The sequence below is a fragment of the Pinus tabuliformis genome, chromosome 8, assembly GCF_031772625.1.
Source record: "Pinus tabuliformis cultivar Carrire ecotype Pingquan chromosome 8, CPIR1, whole genome shotgun sequence".
Lineage (NCBI taxonomy): Eukaryota > Viridiplantae > Streptophyta > Pinopsida > Pinales > Pinaceae > Pinus > Pinus tabuliformis.
This window is the reverse complement of record NC_142294.1, coordinates 1,303,054,509-1,303,076,625: the sequence shown is the minus strand read 5'-3', so window position 1 is coordinate 1,303,076,625 and position 22,117 is coordinate 1,303,054,509. Positions and strand designations below refer to the sequence as shown.

Below are 22,117 nucleotides of genomic sequence, written 5' to 3'. Positions count from 1 at the left end.
ATTGTAAAGCGAAAGCTAGCAAAAGGGGCTTATGAGCTAGTTGACTTTGATGGGGACTCTTTGGGTAAACCCAGAAATGGACTTTACCTAAAGAGGTATTATGCTTAAATGATGGGTATGGAGAAATTTTTAGATAGGTTAGATTTTCTTTCTAGCTAGCAAGTGTGTTAGTTTAGTCAGTGTGCTTAGCTTAGAGAGTGTGGTTTTCGTCGTTATTCTGGCTTATCTTGGTTTTACTCTTGATATTGCAGATGTCGACGCCTCTCCAAACATACATTGGATTTGCTGATGGTGCTTGTCGTAGTACACGGAATATCTCTTCCGCAGCTTGGGTTATCTATTCGCTCTAGTATGGATATCTCCGAAAAAGAGATGAACTTACTAGTTCAGTTTCTAATGACGGAAAAAGCCCTTTTTAAATTTGAATCAATTTTTACTTACAGTCATAATTTATTCAAGAATGAATTTGGAGATCAAATCATTAGACAGCCAGGGCTTATTCACTTACGATATTTGGCCTACACTTATCAAAAAGGTCTAATTAATTACGGGTTCAATCCATTTTGTTTAGCAGAAAGATGGGTATTCCTTGCTTTTTGTCAGAAGATTACCTCTTCACAAATATTGTGTCAAACCAACCCCACATTTCATGGAAAACCTTTCTCACTCCACTCAGGATCATTAATTTCCAAAGGGATTTTACTGATAGGTCCTATGGGAACTGGCCGATCCTATTTGGTCAAAAGTCTAGCAGCAGACTCATATGTTCCTTTAATAAGAATATCTCTGAAGAAGCTCTGGTATGGTGAGTATTTAGATTACCCTCTTGAACGTATTCCTACTGAGTTTGATCCTTTTGTGAAAGACAAAATGGAAGATTTCCATATTACCTTAGAATTGGCGAAAAGCATGTCTCCTTGCATAATATGGATTCCAAACATTCATGAACTGAATTTAAATGACGCAACTAACTATTTATTTGGTTTTGGCTTCACTGACTTGTTCCTTAGTGTATTAATGCACAATCTCTTTAGATTTAGAGATGGTGAAAAAGATTCTATGAGAAATATTCTTGTTATTGCTTCGACTCATATCCCCCAAAGAGTGGATCCAGCTCTAATAGCTCCAAATCGATTAGATAGATCGATCAATATTCGAATGCTTGTTATCCCACAACGACAAAGGGAATTTCCTATTCTTTTATGTAGCAAAGGATTATACTCGGGAAAATTTCCCGATGAATTTGGATCTATAACCATAGATTATGCTGTACGAGATCTAGCAGCACTGGCCGATGAAGCCTTAATACTTAGTATTACCCGAAATAAATCAGTTATAGACACTAATACAATTCGATCCGCTATTTATAGGAAAATTTTTCATTTACAATCTATGGATAATCAGGTTGGATCCAGTCAAAATGACGAAAGAATTATCTACAAAGTAGGAAAGGCTTTTATACAAAATACGCTTAGAAGAAATTCTCCCATGAATCCTCTATCTACAAAAAAGGAATTATGGAAGAAAAGGTTTTGTTATTTGTCCGAATGGTATTTAGAACCTTCGATTGCCGAAACAACTATGAAGGAATTGACCATACTTCCCCATATTTTGGGTTGCTTGGCCGGATCAGCGGCTCGAGATTCTTGGTCTATATCAGAACGAAATAGAGAGAATTGGACTCCTTTCGATAAATTAGCTGAGCATGATCTTGATATAGCTTCTAGTCTTTTAGAAAGTATTCTGGTGGAGTTTCCATTTTCTAGGTTAGGAATATGTCGGGGTAAGTCCGATAAGGATCAGATCACATTTGCTCCTCAACTCAAAATGAGAGATAATCTAGATCTGATACGATTTATGAAAGAATATGAATTGAAGTTTACTCCCGGCGCAAAACAAAGGGATATGGATGAAGAATTAATAAAGAATGTAGTTTGGACTCCTAGGATCTGGCGTCTTAGTTTTCTTCGCAGTAATAGATTCGATCATATAAAAACACCCAATTCATTGGGATCTTCGTATCAGTTCGGATCGTTAAGAAAACGGCAGATGGACAGATCTCTATTTCCTATACAATATCCGAAGCAATATAAATACTCTAAGAAACCACTGTTCTTTATAGGAAGACGATTTCTTTGGGATTCCTTCCTATTTCAAGAGCAGCGCCCTGTGTTTTCACGCCGAGAATTTTTCGCAAATGAAGAACTGCTGAAAAGGCTTTATATTACTTATGGTGCAAGAAGATTAATAGCACAACCTGATTTTTTCCCTAAAAAAAGTATCCAAAGTTTTTTTCGTAGATATGATTCAAAATCCACGATCAATTCGGTTTTGGTCATGAATTGGTGGAAACCATTGTCTCTTAGACATAGACATATCGAGCATTTCAAACGCATTCAAGCGATTGGTATCCAATTGGAACGTATGCAGCCATATTTTCCTATATATTCATATAACCGTTGGTTGACCGAAAATTCGAGAGAAAGGGTTGACCGCTTCCAATCGTTAATTCATCGCCAAAGATGGCTCGGAACCAATAGGTTATTATCTAATGAATCTTTTCTTTATAATACTCTATTCGAGAGTTATCAATATTTATCAAATCTGTTCCTATCTAACAGAATGTTATTGGATCAAATTACAAAGACATTGTTGGAGAATAAATGGCTTTTTCCCAATGAAATTGAACACTCAATTCATACAACAGGATTAAGATTTGATATCAGCTGGGAGAATATGGAATGAAGTAAAAGAAAATTGACCGGGCAGTAGGGTCGTGGGAATCAATGAGAGGTTCTACATATGCTCCAATTTAAGATCCTATAAAGACTTGATAGATCTTTAATTTGAGGTTCCTCACTCCGAGATCTCGACCATGTAAGAGTAAGCATAGTCTAATAATATCTCATTAAGTTAACTAGACTATGCTTACTCCTTATTTCCTCGATTTCGGTTCTAGCATTATTTTTTTTCCACACTATTTGAAGAGAGGAAAGGATAGAGTCACAGGATCCGACATGGATATAGTTGGTGAGGTTCGGTCGTAACTCCCGTATATTGCAAGATCTTGATAGAGGTGGTATCTGGTCAATCTATGTATCGATCTTCTCAATCTGTGTCCTTAATGAAATATACCTCATAATACGAGGGTGTATTCGGAATGGACTCCTCATTAGGTAGAGAAGATCTGATCCTACCTGTGATCCACTGTCCTATTCCAACAGCGTTAACTTGTAGGTAATCGATCGTCGGAATACCTCGTATCAACAGAGAATCTATCTCAATCTATTGAGATACTCTACGAGATTTGCCATAATATTGCTCATTCAATAAGCATGAGCAATATTATGCCTTGAAGAGGACTCGAACCTCCACGCTCTTAAGCACGAGATTTTGAGTCTCGCGTGTCTACCATTTCACCATCAAGGCATCCCAAAAGGAAATTCTATTCCATTCATATATATATATGAAAAATATCCTGATCTATGAATGAACATATGTTAGAGATAGCGTATTCGAGTATTGATATACGATTGGTCATATAGGTTCATCATAAATTTTTTTTTATCTGGAGGAGATTTCCTATAAAACAAGACGACTGAATGAACATCCTTTATTTTTCAATTCAATACAAACCTAAAGAATTGAATATGGTACAAAATAAAAAATATTTTCAAAAACTTTAACTTTTTTCCGTAAAAGTGATGTCTTGGTCCGAGTGGAGGTAGGGGTAACAGTCCTTTTCTTTCTCTTTTCCACATGTCCATAGAAACATTTATAAAAAATAGAGACTGGAAAAAGTAAAGTTCGGACCCAATTCCTACAGTTATGGATATAAGCACAATCCAAATTCCTGGAGAGTTATACATTTGTGTATCTATGAGATCATTTACTATTTCTTGAAGCTAAATCTTTCCCCTGGATAGACCATATAGCCAGAAAGACCATAAACCAGAATGGAAGAAAAGCAAATGAAACTCTTTCAAACGATCTCAGGGTATAATTGAAAATGAAGTTTTCACTTTGTACATGTCAGATCATGAATTAGTAATTTATTTCAATCTCCGAAAGAGTAGAAAAAGTTTCTAACTTCCAAGTTTAGGAGATTTACATAATCTCATGAATAGGATCGAATATTCCTCCATAATCTATCTCCTTTTTCCTTAAGGAAGCCTTCCCAAGAGGACTTAGATCTATCTATGATTTATGCTTTTTTCTTTTTATTTTTTCTCTTTTGTTCCGATAAACATATTGTCCGATCTGAACGGGAATCAATTTCTAATTTATCAGAATATATAAATCCACTATATAGATAGGTAGATCTCGATCCTGTTTATGAGTTAACGAAAATGTGCAAAAGCTCTATTGGCTTCTGCCATTCTATGAGTCTCTTCCTTTTTGCGTATAGCATTGCCATTCCCTCTAGCAGCATCCATTAATTCGTGACTCAATTTGAAATTCATATTTCGACCCGGACGTTTTCGAGATGCCCCTAATAACCAACGAATGGCAAGTACTTTTCCTTGGGTTGATCTTATCTCAGTGGGAACTCGATAAGTCGATCCACCCACACGTCTTGCTTTTACTGTTACATTGGGAGTTACTCTACGTATTGCTTGGCGTAGAACAGATAGTGGATTTTTATCCGTCTTTTGTTGAATCTTTTTGATGGCTCGATAAAGAATTCGATAAGCCAATGATTTTTTTCCGTTTTTAAGAATACGGTTAACCACCATGTTAACTAATCGATTATGATAAATAGGATCGGATTTTGCAGTTTTTTTTTCTGCAGTACTTCGCCGTGACATGAGTGTGAAAAAGGTTCAAGAATCTATTTCATAAAGGCTGAAAATCATTTATTTTTGCTTTTTTACTCCATATTGTAGGGTGGATCTCTAAAGGTATGAAAGATCTCCCTCCAAACCGTACATACGACTTTCGTCGAATACGGCTTTCCACATTATTATATCTGCATAGATGAGATATATTCTTTATGCATATAATTCTGTTTACTCACTCTCAATTGAGTATCCGTTCCCTTTCTTTCTTTTGCTATGATTGGAAATCCTGTATTTTACATATCTATACGATCAAGTCCTTAGGTTTACAAAATAGTGTATAAAAAAGTGTTTCAAATCATTGCTATTTGACTTGAACCCGTTCTAATAAGGTCAAGGTATTTTTGAATTTTCTGTTGAAACAATCAGGGAAAACTTCGAAAATGATTTCGATATTGAACCTTGGACATATAATAGTTCCAATGAAAAATAAGATCGTGTTTTTTTTTTTCACGGTAGCCTGCTCTAGTCCCCTTACAAAACGTTCGTTATTAGGTTAGCTATATACTTAACATGTTCCTAGCAATTCACATGGCATCATCATGAAATGATACAAGTATTAGATAAGTAAGAATATACAACGCACTAGAACGCCCTTGTTGACGATCTTTTACTTCGGCAGCATCTAGGGTTCCTCGAACAATGTGATATCTCACACCGGGTAAATCTTTAACCCTTCCTCCTCTTACTAATACTACAGAATGTTCTTGTAAATTATGGTCAATACCAGGTATATAAGCAGTGATTTCAAATCCAGAGGTTAATCGTACTCTGGCAACTTTACGTAAGGCAGAGTTTGGTTTTTTGGGGGTGATAGTGGAAAAGTTGACAGATAAGTTTTCTTCACTGTCACTCTACAAAACCGTACATGAGATTTGCACCTCATACGGCTTCTCGTTCAATTTTTTTTTGTTTCGAAGTAAGATAAATTGGATTATTCTCGTTGTTCGATAATATTAATATTCCCTTCCTTTATACATTATGTCTCAAAGAGTAACTGGAACCAATTAAGTCAAACACATTTTCGTATTCTAACCAAACACTAATGAATCCTATTTGTCCTTTTCGGTCAAAAATATTATGCAAAATATTCGGGATTCCCTCTTCCTTCTCTATTCCCATCCTATAAGTACAGTGCCTGAAGAAATACTCTTTTTGTATGAATCGACATTATTACATGCTAATTCCTTCTTGATATCTCGATATATCATTCCTCCAAATCACAAATTGGATTCGAAATTGACGGGTTAATGTGAGCTTATCCATGTGGTTATACACTGTTCGAATTTGAACAGGAATCAATTTAATGAAAGATCCTGGCTTTCGTGCTTTTGTTGGGGTTGTCCAAGATCATTTCGATGACCTATGTTGAGGGAGATATATATCCATATCTATCTGAGATATGATCTGATCGACTGCGTAAGTCCACACGAATAGCAACCGATACCAGGGAGAGTATACGGAAAAGAAAGTGATTTTTGATCTGATATGATGAACTGATGAACGGCATCAGTCCTATATCTTGTTTCTGTGGACCGGTGGAAAAGTGAGGGCTCAGCGGGAAGAGGATTGTACCACGAGAGAGCGAAGGGGTCAACCTGTTCCGAATAGACAACATGGATTTTGGAAATGTAGTTGTACTCTTACATCGATCCAGATCAAGAAGTATTTCCATCCACGGGGGTAAATATTTGCTCGCTAGACGAGAGGATAGCAGTGCTAGTTACAAATTCTGTTCCGGTAGGATTTCACTTTATTTCTATAAAGTAGTTAACGGTTGCATAGGGTCTTCTCCTTGGTGCAAGAAGAACAATTTGATCCGTATCATCTCTGTATAATCTTGACTCGATCTTGTTCTCCTTGTTCTTCCAAACAATATTGAGTTCTTTCCGTACGCACTAGTGCTAGATCGGATCAAACATGCTGATTCAAGTTCATGTAAAACTTGCTTGATCAAGATAGGTAAAATATTACTGATTTTACGGGACCATATGTTATGATTCGAATCAGTAGGAAATACTACTTTCGACAGGATTCACTCAGAATAGGCTCCAATTTTTTTTCGTAGTAGTGTGAAAAGAAGGAAGGTCTGGCTTCAAGTTGTTCGAGATAAAATAGTGGGATAGTTGTGTTGAGTCTCTCGACCCTTTGGTAAGTTATTATTCATAAGTCAGTTCTCCTTCCAGATGAGAGTAGGGAAGGGATATAACTCAGCGGTAGAGTGTCACCTTGACATGGTGGAAGTCATCAGTTCGAGCCTGATTATCCCTAAACCTAATGTAAGCCCTTCCATATTTTTTGGTCAAAGGTATAGTAGTACTTACATTATCGATCCTCATATATCGCTTCAATCATCAAAGTAGTATGATTGATAGAAAAAATTTCTATTCGATTAAACTCTTTCCTATCCATAACTTTATGGAACTTGGAAATGAAACACCGGAAGAATATTTAAAGCCTTTCACTCAAAATTGGTTGAGATTTCCGCATCTTTTACTATCTTTCCAATTGAAAAGATATTACAATCGGGATTTTGATCCCATTAGTTTAAATTCAGGATATGGCAAGAACACGAACAAGAAGGATGAGATTATCTCGAAGAATCAAGGACCGAGCGAAACTCATTCGGAAAATGATGAGAAAGATATCATCAATTTGAAGATCGATCGTTATATGAATATATCATATAAAATATATGAAAATATATCATGAAAATTGACCTTTCAATTTAAATTGGTAGATTCCATTATTATTTTAATGTTTTTGTCGAGAGAATGGATGGATTGATTCAATTTGCAGCATATTTAGATAAAGAATATGCAGAGTTATCTATCTACGAGAGAAATGAATAAATGAAATACATAAGATGTCTTTCACATCACAATATATGAATTAACCCCATTGTTAATTATGGCAGTTCCAAAAAAGCGTACTTCTAGATCAAAAAAAAAAATTCGTAAAAATGTTCGGAAGGGAAAAGCATATCGGGCCGCAATAAAAGCTTTTTCTTTAGCTAAATCTATCTCCACCGGTCATTCGAAAAGTTTTTATTGCATAGTCAATGATGATTCCTCTGGATCATCCGAATCAAAATTGACAGCAATTGATTTGGATGACCCGTAGCACAACACGAGCCAATATACGACACCACCCTCCAGGACCCTGGAGAACAGTGATCCAAAATCATTTTATTCGGGTACTCCCAAGGGTGGTCGTACGAAAAGGACACGGTCATTAATTAGTTCCACTACAGTACTTTCCTTCAGCCAATCTGGATAAATGATGAATTTATAAACCATTCTTCTATCCATTCTGCCTTCCCACTAGAAAGGGATTAGAGTTAATCCTTTTTTTTTTTAAGGATCCCGAATGAACTTCAGCATTACCATTATGCTACCGAAAATGTAGCATAATCTTATCAACATCCCAATCCATCCATTCCGATCCAAAACTAGGATTAATTTATTATTATTTATAAATAAAGAGAACCTATGGAATCACGCATGGGGATGATATTATTTCATTATGGAATTGCTCGTGCATTTCGTAATAGATGCGCGTTATTGCTTTATGGCGAATAATTACTATAGTTTCAGATATCTTGATTCATTCTTCTTCTGTTTCTGCTCCTCCCAATGATTCATCCCCCTATTGGGTCCCATTTTTTCCCTCCTTTATGGTTGGATAAAAAGAAGTGCTCAATCCTTTAGGAGAACTAAAAGTAATCATCTTTCTTCGTATCTCTACCATTTATAATGCGTAATGCCCAAACCATTGTGACAGAGATACATAAAAAGAGCTGACTAATCTAGTGCAATTTGATCCTATTGATGAAACCCCCTTCTACATCTTAGTAGCTCAAAATAGGATCAATTCATTCATTAACAGCTTATATATGGTAATATTAGCCTGTATGTAATATTATTGGGAGCTATAAATATATTTGGATGTCTCCCCTAAAATTGGAAAGTCTAAATAATAATCATATGGGAGATCATGGATCAGAAACATAGTTTCGTTCTAGATATGTATATAATCAAACCATCCAATCAAAAAAATTATAAAGTGATGGTATAACCATTTATTGTTTGGAATCTAGCTGTTCCGATTCTTCCCATCGTAAGCGAAATAAGCGAAAATTTACATATATTCTTTGTACGATAACGCATGTGACTATTTCCAATTCTCTTTCGGAACAGCGGGATCTGAACCCACGACCTCCATCACCCCAAGATGGCGCGCTACCAAGCTGCGCCATGCTCCGTTATAACTATCAACCAACATAAAATTGATTCAAATGTTAATGCCCGAACTTAGATCTTATTTGGACTTATATTATATTCACAGATCACTCCCTCTGCTAGACACGTTCCATAACATTGACGATCTGGTGTAAATAAGCTAGTATGGTCCCTACGAAGCCGCCATGGTGAAATTGGTAGACACGCTGCTCTTAGGAAGCAGTGCGAGAGCATCTCGGTTCAAATCCGAGTGGCGGTATTTTTCCAGGAAGATCTCATCAATCACTTCTTCCTATGTAACAATATATGTTCAATCTATTTTCATTGTGATGGATCAATCCTATCTTTCCATCATAGATCTCATTCGGGAATAAAACGAATAAATGAGTTTATTATGATATTCATAACTTTAGAACATATATTGGCTCACATCTCTTTTTCTCTCATTTTGGTTGTCACTCTCATTTATTGGGGAACCTTAGTTTATCGAATTGAAGGACTAAGTAGTTCGGGAGGAAAGGGCATGATAGTTACTTTTCTTTGTACAACGGGATTATTAATTAATCGTTGGCTTTATTCAGGACATTTACCGTTGAGTAATTTGTATGAATCATTCATGTTCCTTTCCTGGAGTTCATCCGTGTTCCATATACTTCTAGAAGTACGGAGTCGAGATGATCGGTGGTTAGGTGCAATCACCGCGCCAAGTGCTATGTTAACTCATGGGTTTGCTACTTTAGGTCTTCCGGAGGAAATGCAACGATCCGGAATGTTAGTACCCGCGCTACAATCTCATTGGTCAATGATGCATGTAAGTATGATATTGTTCAGCTATGCAACCCTTTTATGTGGATCCCTAGCATCCATAGCTCTTCTAGTGATTATGTCCGGAGTAAATAGACAGGTTATTTTTGGTGCGATGGACAATTTATTTTCCCGAGCCATTCTTCCCAATGAAAATTTTTATTCACATGAAAAGCAAAAAAGTGATTTGCAATACACTGTTTATTTTTCATCAACGAATTATCGTAAATGTCAATTGATTAAACAATTAGATCATTGGAGTTATCGTGCGATTGGTCTCGGTTTTTCTCTTTCAACCATAGGTACTCTTTCTGGAGCAATATGGGCCAATGAAGCATGGGGATCTTATTGGAGCTGGGATCCAAAAGAGACTTGGGCATTAATTACTTGGACCATATTCGCAATCTATCTGCATACTAGAATGAATAAGGGTTGGCAGGGTGAGGAACCGGCAATTGTGGCTTCTTTAGGATTTTTTATAGTTTGGATCCGTTATTTGGGGGTCAATCTATTAGGAATAGGGTTACACAGCTATGGATGGTTGGAACCATAAATGGACCGAATTCCTGGAAGGAAAAGGAAGGATAGATTCGATCCAGTTCTTTTATGTGATTGATAAGTGACATCAATAACTGGTACAAGTTATTTCAAGTAGTGATTATAGAATGATGGAATCACTACTTGAAATAACTTGAACTATATTAGATTCAAATAAAATAGATTCAAATAAAATAGATTCAAATAAAAGAAAGACGATTTGAACCATTCCTATCATTACCAACCACAGCGAAAAGAAATATAAAATGAGTATGAGGTAGCAATTCCATGTTTGAATTAACCCATTCCCTTTTTTCAATGGAACTCCGGCTACTGAAGCATACATGTACTATAATAATGCGCTTACCCATGTAGGGTAACCGGGTATGTGAAAAAATTGGCGATTTCATTGTATAAGCGATGAAGAACCCTAAATAGAATACTATTTATTATCCAATATTCCTGAACCTAATGTTGGTCTATCAGATCTCTAGAGACCTATACTTAAAGCTCCGATTAGCGGAAAGATAGAATTACTCGCAGTGTATTGTGGCCAAATAGAAACGTCTTTCCCCCCCCCTCCCTCCGTACGGATAGAAGTGGGTGAACAAAAATTTATTCCAGTTCCCGCATAGGAAATAAAGGTATAATATACCGAGGATAATTGGCTACTGTATATTGCTAACATCAGTAAATGCAACAATCGAGGATTTTTAGTAATTGGCCAAGCAACTGAAATGGCCAAAGTGGTAACAAATCCTGTCAAATAGGTCCGATGGAAAATCCGTCAATTCCCATTCTCCAATGAAAATCAATAAGTCCAGTTATACTCTTTATTCTTTCAATTGGATCAATAATTTATCAAATTGGAAATGGTAATGGACGGAATGTATATATAATGAAAAGGAGTTAGAGTAAACAAATACCTAGAGTATACCATCGAATCAGATCATTCCCTCCTTCTATGGGTGGGAAATAATGGGACTAAGGAACCCCAGATATAGGCGAACCAACAATTATAGTTGAGCGAGCCAAGGTAATTCGCTCATTATAGAAGATACTTTGCATCTCCACTGATTGATAAAAACCCATACTTGAGATCTTGGATCAAGTATGGGTTTTTATCAATCAGTGGATAAAAAAAATATTAATATGAAATGAATTTAACCTTTTTTATTGTGCATATTGATCAGTAAGCTAGACCCATACTGCGCGTTGTCTCATGCCATAAATAAACACGTACACTCAAGAAATCTGTTGGACAAGCGGATTCACACCGCTTACAACCTGCGCAGTCTTCTGTTCTTGGAGCAGAAGCAATTTGCTTAGCTTTACATCCTTCCCAAGGTATCATTTCCAATACATCTGTGGGACAAGCTCGTACGCATTGGGTACAACCAATACATGTATCATAAATTTTGACCGAATGTGCCATTGGATCTCCATTAGTTAGTAAAAAGTTTTAATTTGATAAGATCATATATAGCCAAATCTTCTAATATATGCCCAATAAAGATGGCTAATAACGGGATATTATGAATATAAAACGAATCAATAATTGTAATCTCCATTATATTTGGAACCGATCTGTATTTTTTGGATCATTTCGATCCCCCCAGATCACCCCGAATATGGTCCAATCATGACAGGTAATTTTCCTAATGATTTTTATATGGATCAATCATGTTTTTGATCGACCGTAATACTATAGAGATTTTGATAGATTCTGGTCATATAGAATAGATATATCTTCTGAGATATACCTTATTTTTTTATAAGGTATAGATATACCGATATACGATACTTCATCACCATTTCGACAAATGAAATTGATCGATACGAATTGATTATATGATACGATGTCAGTAGCTGATAAAATAGCTGTTTCAGCGTCTACAATAGCTATAACAAAGATCGATAAGATGCCCCTGGCCGGCTATATTTTAAGATAATCCGAATATGCTACTGAATTTGAATCGACCGTATGCAGTATTGGCGACACATAAGTGCTCTAACCATGTTTCGACTCGTAATACCAATAGATAATGAAGAAAGCACCTCGAACTCGAATAAGTGTATGCTCGAGCATAATAGATCAACCCCTTATACCTTTATCTTCTCAGATACAAAAGTTATATTTAGTTTTTTATTTTCCATTATCTAATGATCTTCTATTATAAGATCAGGAATAGAATTATACTTCTCATCATACTTATTAGACGAAAAAGATATCCAGGTGGATTCATTATGTGCGCGAGAATTTCCAATATTCTGACTCATGATCGCATTCACTAAAAAAAAAAAGTGACCTTATCCACATACCTAATCGGATTGAAATATTTGTATTTCAATGGATCTGGGAATTACATGAACTGGTCTATAATTCCGTTGGTTGATAATAGACTCTGATCAATAATACATGTGACATTCTTAATCAAATTATAAATATCCTGATCCTTATTTATGATCCATCCGGAAAAAAGGTATGGTCTCGACCCATCAGTCCTCTCTGATCGAATCCAAACTGAATCTGAAGAATTGGTAGAAATTCTTTAATCGGTCAGAATGTTCGTCCATAGTTCCTTCGGACAGACAAGTTAAACTTTGAATTGTTTTAATTCTCGAATCTTCGATCACCGATATTGGTAAACGTCCCGGAGCAATATAATCATAATTTCATTCATGACGATCATACATAGGTCGGGAGTTCATATTCTTTCAATCATAAAAAGAAAATTTGATGAACAATACTCAACACAATTTCCACGAAAGATGCAAATTCCAGAATAAATACTATAAATTACCAATCGTTCGTTTTTCCAATCAACAACGGGTGGATTAATCAGGCATAAACGCATACTCCACAAGCAATACTTTGAAAGAATCCGAAGTGTATTCATCCACGAAATCGAGGATGGGAGATCCGTTTTTTATAGGGAGATTTAATAGTCATAGGTAAACGATTCATGTGATATAATGATTATGCATCATTCGCATACCTGTAGCAGAAATAGATCATATATCATGTCCCTATCTCCAAAAATAGAAGAGAATGGAGTTTTAAATATAAGAATAAAAAGTTTGAGCATCGATATTCGCCATGAAAAAAACCAGGCTATAAAAAAAAACTATACGACCCAACTTTAGCATAATCACTCTGCTATAGCTAGCCCTTTGGGATACATATTTCCCGATCGATCTTTTCGGCGCATTTACCTTTATTGCCTCTGCGAACATAGTAGCGCAATAATCCCATTGCGTTACATAGGGGAGATATTGTTCGGTTCTAAACAATTTGCTTCCTACCCCCCCTATGTAAATAATCTGATAGAGGTTCACAGCCAATAAAACTTTACCATCTAGCAATAAGTCGAAGAACAACGTGTATCGATGGATAATGAGGACCCATACTTACCATCAGGGGGTCTTTCAGCAAGCATGATCATGTGTAACCCCTCTTCGATTCGTTTTCTAAATGAGAAAAATAAAAAGAAAAAAGAACGACTGGATCCTGGATCTCTAAAAATTGGATTGGAATTGAAAACTTCGAAATTAACGGGTTTTTAGCCCACGGATACCCAATTGACCAATTAAATCATCGTAACGAAGTTTATCCCTCTTGGATAGATAAACCAGAAGTTGCTTACGTTTGCTCAAAATTTTCCACAAACCCCTTTGGGATGAATAGTCTCTTCCGTGCAATTGCAGATGCTGGGTAAGTCTTAGGACCCGATTGGTTAAATAAAATACCTGAGATTCAACAGATCCTCTCTGTTTATCGGGAATCAGAGATGAACTAATGGACAAATTATTGATCATAAAAAAAACACAAATTTTTCCAGGGCTTAATTTTTTTTCGAGTCAGAAAAAAGAATTAGATCCATTCTTTCATTTTCATGGTTCATATAATAATTCTGATTCGTTCCGTCCGACCATTTAAGAAAAAATGGTCGGATTCTTCCTATCTTCTTGGACGAACATCTGGTTTTAACCTATGGCAAAATATGATACGAGATGTAGAATCTTTTCACATTGATGAAACAGAACGAACAGATTGGTTCAATTTTTGCCATATCCTGAAACTCCATTGAATCAATCCATTCTTTTTTTTTTACGAAAACGGAATTGAAGCAAAAAATTTATCAATTGACAGTTAGGGGATACATACGTATTCTCAACATCGCGGATCGACTCCCATCATTTGTATTGAACCAATATCTATTCATGCAAATAATATCCTCTAATCGATAACTAGGCCAAAGAAAACGTTTAATTATTTGTGTTGTATCTACGCTAAGATGTTGGTCTCTTCCCATGAGTTCTTCATCATTTTGTATGTCTTTTCCATTGGAAAATCCTACATGATCGTTCTCCAGATCAAACCGATTCAAGATTCGAAATTCTCTACGACGTTTTGGAAGCAAAATATCTTCTAAATTGAGGGAACTAAAAATATTTTTTTCATCCCCCAGAATTTTCCCGCGTTGCACAGATCCATCATAAAAATCTCCATCTATCCATTCTCCGGCTCTTTTTTTTAACTTCAATGAAATACTTACGATTTTATACATCAGGAATTGGTCATCCACTATGCTTGATAAACGATATGGTTGGAAGACCATTATTTTTTTATCTTCCCTTATTTCATTGTCATTGCGTACCTTTCCCCGAACATTCCTCTGAAGAGCAAGTTCTTTCGATATTTTATTTGCACTGCTATTCTTCTGAATAGCAATGCAAAAGGCCATTAGACTAAGGTCAATATTTCTCTCTTGGATCCGAAGATATGTTCCCGGATCCTTCATTCCGGACATAACCCTGCAAATATTCGCCAGATAGAAGAAACGTTTTTTCCCTAGAACGTCTACTACTTTGCATTGAAAAAGACCTTTATTAGTTTTTTTCTTTCCATCAGTTTGTTGATCTTCTACTTGACCATCTTGATCTTGACCATCTTGATCTTCTACTTGACCATCTTGATGTTCTACTTGACCATTTTTATCTTGACCATCTTCTACTTGTTTGTTCTTAACATTTGATCTAATACCTATTATTTGTTCTAGAACATTTGTTGTTTCCTTCCGTTCTTCTTCCTCTATCTTTTTCCGCTCTCGTTCTTCCCGTAAAAGTGAATTTCCTGGTATGAATTTCGATTTAGTTTCATAATATATGTTCTTTATTCCCGAAAGTTCCGGGAATAACCAGAAATTGAGATCTAATTGGGATATTCTCTTCTCGATTTTCGGAGAATCCATAATGCCAACATTTTCTCTTCGCGTCTCGTCAATCCCCTGCTGATTCGTAATAAGATCAGTCTTTTTCTTTTGCCTGTCAATACTTGTTGTATGATCGTAATCACAAGAACGTATAGCATCGTAAATATCAACAGTAGAACGAGAACCATTCACGATATTGAAATCGGTACCCTTCCAATCCTCCTCGATAATATCATTAATAAACTTTTCCTTGAGAATTCCTTCACGATCGGTAATATCCCGCTCATCTGGTATAGCAGGTTGTACTGGTGGTCCGGGAATATCTGTCAAATTGAGAATATCCAAATCTTTTGTAGAATTGAGATAACTATATGATAAGAGATCGTATCTGTAACGTTTGTTCATTTTCCGAAGTAGTCCCAAAAAAGGTTCCATCACAGTCGCAAATATAGAATCTTCTTGTTGTTCATAAGGAACGAATCGTTCTTCATAACACGTACATTGCTTATTTACTATATTTCTACATTTATTTGGGTTTATCCTAGACCATATCTGTGGGGATAAATTGTACCGGTCAAAACATCTCAACCATTGTTTCCAGTCATTCTCTTTCAGATCTTGTGGTTTTTCGTGATCCAATATTCTTTGTATATCTAATGCCCTTATCTGCCATATCTTGTGAAATATATATGCTTGGGACATTGAGAACATGTTTCGATCAGGACGAATTTCAAAATCTTGTATTTTTTCGTTGATTGAATAGTAGTTGGTAATTTTACCTCTATTGATTCTTGAAATATCTTTATTGATAATGAATATTCGTCCGTAAATTGTTGTTATATTCCTCGTGGATCGAATCCAAGCGGATTGAATCCAAAATTTGATATTTGACGCAATGAAATTAATAAAACTTGGTAAGAGATCTCGGTCCATTCTTCGGTCCATTCTTTTGATAAAAAATTTAATTGAATAGAACCTTTTTCGGATTAATTGTACACTTTTATTTCGAAATAAACCAGGTATTCGCCGAATCTGAACCAATCGTTTTTTTAATGTTGATCCCAATATGTTAAAACTTCCCTTCGATCCGGTATGAATCTCTGAATCCACCAGAGACATTCCAGTTATAGGAGAGCTATTTATGATCGCGATAGATTCGATCCGCTCTTTCATTGTGGTCGTCCAATCATCTTGATCTTTCACATTAATTGTTTGGGTTTCATATCCAAATTGATCATTAACTTCGGATGAATCATTTGCACTACCCATAGGGGTAGTCTCACTTAGTAATTTATTTTGTATCCGGTCATTAAGTTCACTCTTGTCTATATATCCAACTCGTGGAACGCGTCTTATTCCTGTAGATCCCATCAATCGTCTCTTCACTTTTTTGAAGATGGGTTTTAAAAATTTGGAAAAAATTCCTATATTTGAGGTTGGATCACCGAAAGGTATGTCAGTTTCTAATCCAAAGGTCGTTAAATAACTCCAACGCAATCTTTTTGCAGATTGGGGTTTGGATCTATGCCAAGGCTTCAAACGAAAAGGAAATAGAAGCTTTATCTGCATACCTTGTGTTTCCCATTTGTCTGGGAATGTTGTTTCAGACAATTCGGTACCATCAGAAGCACATATGACATGCATTTCTCTCCTCATTTCTTCCCAATCTTTGTAAAATTCGGGGACTTGAAATAATAAAATACGACCCATATTTTTGGCTATAATAAGTGATGGTAATATAATATTTTTTCTAATATTTGATTGAGCCATTAATAATAAACCTCTTAAATAGTGCAATTCTGGCCACGTTAAACATAAGGACTCAGCAATTGTCTGCTGGGATAATGGATCTTCGACTCTCTGGATTTTTTCCCTAACTTCTTCCCCGATTTGTTCCTTATCCACTCTACCAGAATCGGACGTGTCATAATAATCTTTAGGATAAGCGGGTATTTCTTTTCTTTTCAAAAAGAAAAGGGAATGTACATTCGGTTGTATCCTCTTCCATATCATAATTTTCCGTCTTTTAGCACGTATGGATCCTTGGATTAAGTTCCGACGATAATCTGCCTCGGCAGAATAACGGTTTTGAACTACTCCTATTCGTCTTTGCCCAATATCAAAGGTCATTGTATCTTTGACCTTTCTTGAAAGAATCCTATTCGATGATAATAGAACTGGGTCTACGTCATCATATTCACCTATCATCAAACCAGATGACCATCGAGGCACATGTTTCCGAATTTCTCTAATTTGGAGAGGTTCATTTAATAGTATTTCCCTGTAAAGGGAAATAAAATCTTTCTTTTCCATTGAATAACGCTTATCCCGAGGTATACCCGCGCGAGATATTAGTAGTATTGTCCACTCATATTGCGCCAAACACTCGAAAAGGAAACACAAATTCTCGTAAACGAAAAGATATTCCTTCTTAAACAGACAAGAAATCGCATCCATTCTTATGATACCTGAGGCCGAAGGTTTTATAAGACGGTCAAATCGGCCGTAAACATAAACTAAAAAGTTTGTGTAGATATCTCCATAACATCTAGCTACTTGCACTGGGACATGTATAATGGATGATCTCCAGGCTATCCACAACCAATATGGTGGTTGGATTTCTGGGGTCTGGATCAGATAAGAGATCTTTTTCATTTTTAATCTATTTAAAGCATATTTGGGTTGAGGAGTTCCGGGATTAGAGGATATAGTGACCGGGACAAGCGAACGAACAGTATATGTAGGTAAGGGCTCCCAGGGTAGTGGAAAGCTTTCGTGTTCCAATTCCTGCCAAAGATAAGAGATATGGTACCCATACCCAAGTGGATCATTCGGGAATCCCTCTTTAGGGTCTCTCATAAATATCTCTATGAAATCCGAAAGATTCGAAATGATCGAATCGTTCAGCATTTGGGGGGACTCAAATTGGTTTATTGTTCCACGGAATGCCCCATTAAGGAATGGATCATACATTTCAGTAAAAGAATCCCCCTTAGAATTGGAGAATTTCACTCTCCTTTCTATAACATTTTCAGCGGGAGATCCATGGCTTAGAGCTTTCACTCGATCCGAAAATTCATTCCCTAAAGAATCTCTTTTTCTTTTCACGGTATGATTCCATCTATAATAAGGATCCTCAGATGAGCAAGAAGTATATAAAAAATCTCTATATCCACCGACGAGCTTTTCCCCAAGGACCAATACACTAGGTAAAAACGTAAAAGAGATTCTTTTTTTTCCATCACTTGAGTATGCGCCAAAAAAATATTGAGAGACTTCGGTCCTCACAGGACCTAGGCGAGTAAATGGGCTATTTCCAATATATCGTATCGGTTGATAAACCCTATTATGATCAAAGCACATAATGGGCCATGGTTGCTGCCGGAAGAACTTTTCTTCTTTTATAAGTTCTTGAAGTTTTTGTGGATCTATAGCCACAGAGCGGTTTTTTCTAGCCATAGCCACGGAGCGGTCATCTCTAGCCATAGTCACAGAGCGGCCATTGTTGTCTTCATAATTTTTACCTTTAAGAAAAGGTAATGGGGCTCTACCCAAATAGAACGAACAATAACAAAGAATAAGTAAACTAAAGGTTCGATTGATATAACGTCTTAATAAAGTATTATCGATAAGTGAATTACGATCTATACGGAAAGATACCCATTTTATAAAAATTGTTAATAGAATATGACCGCCCAACCAACCGCAAAGACCACTTATCATAAAGGATATATTAGGGCTGTAACGAAAAAGAAAGAGGTTCACCAGTCTTGTTAATACGGGATTTGCTAAAAGAATGGGATTCAACAATTGAAGAATTAGACCATCCATAAATAGACTTAGAGCTTTTGGATTGTTGATCGAATTCATGAGGTGCGGAGATTCAGAACTTGAAGGTTTGTCCATAATTTGGAAAAAACGAAAGAACATATATGGTACGACTAATAAAGTTATTGCATAAGGTTTCCACAGCGCTGCATAGATGGGCGAATAATACATGGACAAAAATCCTATTAATTGTCCCGTAATAGAACCACTTATGGCTATTATACCATAGCCAGGTTTTCCCAAAAGGAAGGATCTCGTGGAATAGATTTTAGAGGGACCAAAAGGCAATGTAGCAAGAAATCCATAATATAGCCCAAATATGATGATCGGACCTGAAACTTCTACCCATGAGGATAATGGACCCAATAGTAGACCAAGTACTTTTATCATATTAAAACTCCCTTTGATCTTGATCAAAGAATTATTTTGATAAATTTATGATTTTATCATATATATTATTTCTAAGTATAGAAATAGTTTTTATATTATATAAATAAATATTCGATTTAACATAATTGATTTATAAGAAATATTATAATATCTGGATATTGCATATGCTATTAATATATATTATTTGTTATCTTATTTAACAGGAGTACTGGTATATAACTCGTTGTTCTTTCGAACCAGGGTGGTCCGATCCAAGTTATCTAAATTTTCGTTACGTCGTAGAGGTCGGGTAACCAATTCGAGTACATCTCTCGCATTGGCAAATCCATGAATCTGGGCAAAAGTAAATTCAACTGACCATTTAGTACCAATTCCTCTCGCCCCTAACGGGTTAGCATGAGCCATTCCGGTGATGGCTAAGTCGGGTTGTAGCTCGCGCATACGTCGTATCTGATTCGAATTGTCTGGTTTCTCTACAATTCGTGGTATGGGCATACACATTCTTATACATGTATTTTGTAATAGCGCTAATTCAGCAGCTTGATACCGTTTATCCATATATGGAATACCAATTTCATAAACGATCATACCACATCTGATTAAGAATCTGGCTATAGATATTTCTATTAGATTATCTCCCATGAAAAAGACAGATTTTCCGCGTACCAAATCAAGATAATCTTTTAAACTCTCCCATATCCGTTCCTCTCTTTCCTCCAGACTCTGGGCCTCAATACCAAATACAGGACAAATCCTTTCGATCCAAGCACGCGTTCCGTCCGGACCAATAGGAAAAGGAGCTACGATTAATTCGCATTTTTTTCGTCTTATCAAAGTTGTTGCTGTACGACTAAGAAATGGGTTAACCCCACAAACATAAACTCCATCACCCAGTGATGGAAGATCGGCATATCTCTGAGCGGGCAACCAACCTGATACCTTGATGAATTGGCGTCTTAATTCTGTATCAAGTTGAGAAACCAAATTCGAGGGTAAAGACCCAAAAATAACTAAGGGAGGATGATTTGCATATTCCACCAAATTCTTTTCCTTCAGAAGAGGAAAAGGGAATAATTTTGTTTTAGTTTCTTTTGATTCACCAATGGGTAATTCTTGGTCTGGACAACGATGTGCCATTACAGCTAAGACAGTATCTTCCCCCTGAGTAAAAGCATAATCCAGTCCATTTGCTCTTGCCACTAGAATTGGTACTCCAATTTCATATTCCAATTTGGGTGCCATACCTTCCAAATCCATTTTTATTATTTCTGTAGTACAGGTGCCTATCCATATGATGACGCTGGGGTCTCTATCTTTTCTTATCCGAATACAAAGCGTTTTCAATTCCTCATAATCGTTCAAATGGGCCGATATATCTCCTTCTTCTAATTCTGCCATTGCATAGCGGGGTTCTGCAAAAATCATAACTCCAAGTGCATTTTGGAGAAAATAACCACATGTTTTTGTGCCCACTACCAAAAAGAAACTGTCTTCAATCTTTTGATACAACCAGGATACACAGCTAATAGGACAAAAGCTATGATAATTGCCCGTTTCACATTCAAGCGTTATAGTTTCAACAATTTTTGTCGACATAATAGGGAGGGAATAAAAGGCTAAGGATAAATAAGGAAAAGAAATAATGAATAAAAATACTAGTAACACAAAAGAATGATAACAAGAAATAATAAAATTGTCAACAAATTGACAACAAATTGTGGAGAAGTGGAGAAATTGTTGATTCTAAATCCTCGTAAACCCAAGTAAATTTTCCTTATTATTTTTTTTCTGTCCCCCACCACCAATGGGATTTAGATAAAGATCAGAGAGTAAACTGAATAATTCCCGATCTGGAATCTCTTTTGGGACAATACCTTCTGGTTGGGACAATATTTGATCTGCTATGCCTAGATAATAATTACAAACATAGTTAAGGGATGGTTCAAATCCAACCATTTCAAATAAGGTTTTACCCTTTACTCTGGAAACTCGGATATCCTCAATAATAGGTAATACTTCTATTACGGGCATTGGACAGGCTTCTACATATTTATTTATAAGATCTCTTCTAGATGTACGATTTCCCACCAAGCCTGCTAATCGGAGTGGATGTGTACGAGCTTTTTCCCTTATAGAGGCAGTAATACGATTAGCTGCAAATAATGCATCGAATCCATTATCTGTAATAATAACACAATAATCTGCATAGTTCAATGGAGCGGCAAAACCTCCACAGACCACGTCACCTAATACATCGAATAAT

At 36.2% G+C, this 22,117-nt stretch overlaps 1 non-coding gene across 1 annotated transcript; it reads right to left on the bottom strand.

Moving 5' to 3' along the window:
• Nucleotides 1-3,348: 3,348 nt before the first annotated feature.
• TRNAL-CAA (transfer RNA leucine (anticodon CAA)) lies at nt 3,349-3,429 on the bottom strand. The gene has a single exon. It is a non-coding gene; the product is annotated as a tRNA-Leu (tRNA).
• Between the last annotated feature and the right edge of the window lie 18,688 nt (nt 3,430-22,117).